Source organism: Arachis hypogaea, chromosome 14 (genome assembly GCF_003086295.3).
Source record: "Arachis hypogaea cultivar Tifrunner chromosome 14, arahy.Tifrunner.gnm2.J5K5, whole genome shotgun sequence".
NCBI classification, from domain to species: domain Eukaryota; kingdom Viridiplantae; phylum Streptophyta; class Magnoliopsida; order Fabales; family Fabaceae; genus Arachis; species Arachis hypogaea.
This window is the reverse complement of record NC_092049.1, coordinates 107,905,765-107,911,538: the sequence shown is the minus strand read 5'-3', so window position 1 is coordinate 107,911,538 and position 5,774 is coordinate 107,905,765. Positions and strand designations below refer to the sequence as shown.

At 35.4% G+C, this 5,774-nt stretch overlaps 1 non-coding gene across 1 annotated transcript; it reads right to left on the bottom strand.

The window, feature by feature from the left end:
• Window positions 1-1,140: 1,140 nt before the first annotated feature.
• Window positions 1,141-1,248, bottom strand: LOC112746204 (small nucleolar RNA R71). The gene has a single exon (XR_003174099.1). It is a non-coding gene; the product is annotated as a small nucleolar RNA R71 (small nucleolar RNA).
• Between the last annotated feature and the right edge of the window lie 4,526 nt (window positions 1,249-5,774).

Here is a 5,774-nt window from a genome sequence, read left to right as displayed (position 1 = left end):
TAATCAACTTTAATTTTCAAAATCAAATCTTTTTAAATTTCTTTTTCAAATCTTTTCCAAAATAATTTTTTATCATATCTATTTCAAAATCTTTTCTAACTTCTTTTCTAACTTCCTATCTTTTTAAAATTGATTTTCAAATCTTTTTCAATCAATCTTATCTTTTTATTTCAATCATATCTTTTTTAATTTCAATCATATCCTTTTCAAAAAAAAAACAAATTTCAAATCTTTTTCAATCAATCATATCTTTTTGTTTCAATCTGATCTTTTTCAAAACTGCCCAACTAACTCTCTACCTTTAATTTTCGAAAATCCCTTCCATCTTTTTCAAAATTCCTTTTTAATTAACTAATTATTTTAAATTTTAATTTTTATTCTAATTGATTTTCGAAATTCTCTCACCTCTCATCTCCTTCTATTTATTTATTCATCTACTAACACTTCTCTTCCACCCAAAAATTCGAACCCCATCCTCTTCTCTATATTCGAGTTTTTCCTCTTCTCTTCCTTACATTACATTCTTCTCTTCTTTTACTCACATAAAGGAATCTCTATACTGTGACATAGAGGATTCCATATTTTCTTTTCTGTTCTCTTCTTTTTCATATGAGCAGGAGCAAGGACAAAAACATTCTTGTTGAAGCTGATCCTGAACCTGAAAGGACTCTGAAGAGGAAACTAAGAGAAGCTAAAATACAACAATCCAGAGACAACCTTACAGAAATTTTCGAAAAAGAAGGAGACATGGCCGAAAATAATAACAATGCAAGGAAGATGCTTGGTGACTTTACTGCACCTAATTCCAATTTACATGGAAGAAGCATCTTAATCCCTGCCATTGGAGCAAACAATTTTGAGCTTAAACCTCAATTAGTTTCTCTGATGCAACAGAACTGCAAGTTTCATGGACTTCCATCCGAAGATCCTTTTCAGTTCTTAACTGAGTTCTTGCAGATCTGTGATACTGTTAAGACCAATGGGGTTGATCCCGAGGTCTACAGGCTTATGCTTTTCCCGTTTGCTGTAAGAGACAGAGCTAGAGTATGGTTGGACTCTCAACCTAAAGATAGCCTGAACTCTTGGGATAAGCTGGTCACGGCTTTCTTAGCCAAGTTCTTTCCTCCTCAAAAGCTTAGTAAGCTTAGAGTGGATGTTCAAAACTTCAGACAGAAAGAAGGTGAATCCCTCTATGAAGCTTGGGAGAGATACAAGGAACTGACCAAAAGGTGTCCTTCTGACATGCTTTCAGAATGGACCATCCTGGATATATTCTATGATGGTCTGTCTGAGCTATCAAAGATGTTACTGAACCATTCTGCAGGTGGATCCAATCACCTAAAGAAAACGCCTGCAGAAGCTCAGGAACTCATTGACATGGTTGCAAATAACCAGTTCATGTACACTTCTGAAAGGAATTTTGTGAATAATGGGACACCTATGAGGAAGGAAGTTCTTGAAATTGATACTCTGAATGCCATATTGGCTCAGAATAAAATATTGACTCAGCAAGTCAATATGATTTCTCAGAGTCTGAATGGAATGCAAGCTGCATCCAACAGTACTCAAGAGGCATCTTCTGAAGAAGAAGCCTATGATTACCAAGCAATACAGAAGAAAATCCAAAAGGAGAGTGCAAGGCCATTGAATTAATTACCATGGCCGAACCTACAAGGGAGGGAGAGGACGTGAACCCCAGTGAGGAAGACCTCTTGGGACGTCCAGAGATCAATAAGGAGTTTCCCTCTGAGGAACCAAAGGACTCTGAGGCTCATCTGGAGACCATAGAGATTCTATTGAACCTCCTTATGCCATTCATGATCTCTGATGAGTATTTTTTTCTGAAGAGAATGAAGATATTACTGAAGAGCAAGTTGCCAAGTACCTTGGTGCAATCATGAAGTTGAATGCCAAATTATTTGGTAATGAGACTTGGGAAGATGAACCTCCCTTGCTCATCAATGAACTGAGTGATCTGGATCAACTAAGATTGCCTCAGAAGAAACAGGATCCTGGAAAGTTCTTAATACCTTGTACCATAGGCACCATGACCTTTGAGAAGGCTCTATGTGACCTTGGATCAGGGATAAACCTCATGCCACTCTCTGTAACAGAAAAACTGAGAATCTTTGAGGTGCAAGCTGCCAGAATCTCATTAGAAATGGCAGACAACTCAAGAAAATAGGCTTATGGACAAGTAGAGGACGTGTTAGTAAAGGTTGAAGACCTTTACATCCCTGCTGATTTCATAATCCTAGACACTGGGAAGGATGAGGATGAATTCATTATCCTTGGAAGACCCTTCCTAGCCACAACAAGAGCTGTGATTGATGTGGACAGAGGAGAGTTGGTCCTTCAACTGAATGAGGACTACCTTATGTTTAAAACTCAAGGATCTCTTTCTGTAACCATGGAGAGGAAGCATGAAAAGCTTCTCTCACTGTAGAGTCAACCAAAGCCCCCACAGTCAAACTCTAAGTTTGGTGTTGAACCCCCACAACCAAACTCTAAGTTTGGTGTTGGAAGGTCCCAACCTTGCTCTGATTATCTGTGAGGCTCCATGAGAGCTCACTGTCAAGCTATTGACATTAAAGAAGCACTTGTTGGAAGGCAACTCAATGTTATTTGATCATTTTTATTTTATTTTCTCTTTGTTATTTCATGTTTTATTAGGTTGATGATCATGTGGAGTCACAAAAACTACTGAAAAATTAAAAACAGAATGAAAAACAGCATTGAAAATAGCACACCCTGGAGAAAGGGCTTACTGGCGTTTAAACGCCAGTAAGGAGCATCTGGCTGGTGTTTAACGCCAGAACAGAGCATGAAACTGGCGTTAAACATTTTAAGTTTGGTGTGGTAAAAAGCATTGCTTTTTGTTTTTTCATAACCATCTATGGCACCTAAGGCCAGAGAAACCTCTAGAAAGAGGAAAGGGAAGGCAATTGCTTCCACCTATGAGTCATGGGAGATGGAGAGATTCATCTCTAAGGTCCATCAAGACCACTTCTATGAAGTCGTGGCCAAGAAGAAAGTGATCCCTGAGGTTCCTTTCAAACTCAAAAAGAATGAGTATCCGGAGATCCATTTTGAAATCCAAAGAAGAGGTTGGGAAGTTCTCACCAACCCCATTCAACAAGTCGGGATCCTAATGGTTCAAGAGTTCTATGCAAACGCATGGATCACAAGGAACCATGATCAAAGTGTGAACCCGAATCCAAAGCATTGGCTCACCATGGTTCGGGGGAAATACTTAGATTTCAGTCCGAAAAATGTAAGGGTGGCGTTCAACTTGCCAATGATGGAAGAGAACGCATGCCCCTACACAAGAAGGGTCAACTTTGATCAAAGGTTGGACCAAGTCCTCATTCAACCTGATTCATGAAATTCTTAAAGTAGTCATAGATGTAGTATTGCGACCAAAACCATTAAACTAAGGGGAATCGACCTAAGTCTTAAAATACAAGGTCAAAATTTCTCTTTAACATCGTATTGACCATTTTTTTTTATCAAATCGAAGCCCCTATTTGTAACATGTACATAATCTTGTCTTTGTTAGTCATCCAAAGTTTCTTTGTCTTCTTTCAGGACCTTATTGAGATCAGACTACATGGAGATGTCAATTCAAACGGAAAAGATTTTATCTAAATTTTTTTCTGAATCAATCTCTGTCCCATCTAGACTATCATTAACTACTTCACCTGAATATTCAGGTAACATTGAAAATATCAACATCCATACAATAATATAAGGCTACCCAGAAGAAACCGTGAACTCCTAATTCGTCAGATATTAATTTACAGAAAACATGGTATGTTAATATCATAAGAAACTTTTAAAACAAAACAAAAATAAACAACAATTACCATCTCCCTTATTAGTACTTTGGGCATATCTCTTAGAAAGAAGATTTGTAATTTGCAATTCTATATACTTCATTTCCTACTGTGATGCAATATCCAACTCAACAACATGGTTGTTTCTGAAGCGTATCTACATAATAAAAGATATAGTTCATGATATTTTTTGTAAAATAAACTATTTATTTACAATGAATTTTTTGTATTAGAAATCTATTTTTTTACCTTCAATTCAGCAAGTATGTCTTCAGAGTTTCTTCCAGATGCATATGTCACAAATATATAACCAAACCTCTTTTCATACATTGATCCCTATTTATGAAGTTCCTACAAATTTGAATGTTAACATAACAAATATTATTGCAACAAATTTAGTTCTCGTATATAAACTTAACATATACATTATTCAATTAATTAATAAGTATATGCCTAAGGAATGAACCTGCATGGTATAATTGTTTGCTGTTTCTAAGTATTCCTTGAAACAAGAGTGTCCTGATATAGCTTCCAACCAACACCTAACATTCACTTTATGAAATCATATGTCTCTAGCAACAACAATTGCATGTTCCAACGAAGAGAATGGAAAGGCTACAGCCATTTCATTAGTGATGTCGTGCTTGCACAGCATGATGAAAACTCCTCCATTTAATTTTCCCTTATTACTCTATCATTTTAAAATAACTAATATTTATTAATCATAACAATATTAAAATTGTTAATGATTATTAGATATGTTATATTTTAATAAAACTAACATTAGGAACAACAGCAATAACGATATAGATACTTCATTGTGAACTAACTTTATATCAAAAAAAATTTGGAGAAATGGGAAAAGGCTTTAATTCATTAAAGTTGTTAATCCAGTAAACACTTAATTAAAATACGAAAATATAGATCGTAATGTAACCAGCCAACTACATACAAAAATTAAGTGTATTAAACTTATTAAACACACAAATCTCCTTTAAAAGTTATGTTAACATTTCTCTTGTTTTCATTCTGCAACGTCATCAATATTTTCAGAAGCATTGTTTGTGGGGTCTTCTGTATCATCATCCCTTGTCAACTGTAAATATCCAATGTCCTCTGCTGTTGAATTGTTCAACCCTGGCTATGGAGAAAAATCAATTTCAGTTTCTTCTCCCATGTCATACAAGTCTCGTGGCTTCAAATGAACCACTACACTCCATTCTTTATCTACTTTATTATCCACATAGTATACGAGATGAGCCTCTGATGCCAATATGTACGATTCATAGTCTTCTCGATCACCAGTATGTATCGAACGAGAGAAGCTAACACTAGTAAGACCCAAATGATCTTGTTTGATTCCTCTAGTAGTAGTCGTATCCGTCCAAACACACTTAAACAACACAATTGAGAATCGACAGCTGTGACTCAATTCAATTATGTCTACAATTTTGCCAAGCTCCTGTCTTTCAAACTATAAATACACACAGGGACTACATAGGTAATGAGAGGAGACCAAAAGATTAGACTAGTCTCTCCAAAAGAGTAAGAACTTCCCAGATTGACTTGGTTATCATAGAAATCCACTGAGATATAAAAAAGAGAAGTAAATAAGGTGAGGACCTGATAATTTCCACTTAGCAAAATGGTGCATACACATGCTAGATTCGTATGCACTGAATCTGCTACTATTGTTATTTTTGCAGAACCACATTTTAATCTCCAAACTTCAAAAGATCATAAGTTTCTCTAGAAAAATCATTTTGTCTTCGTTATTTAAAGACAATAAACTAGACATTCTAATTTTATGACAAAATAAATTCCACCAAAGAAATTAGGAAATTAAATTTTATAGTTTAGAGAAGTAGAAATATTTAAAATACGAATTTAGACACTAATTTTAAAGATTTTGGCCTAAAACTGGACTAACAGACCAAA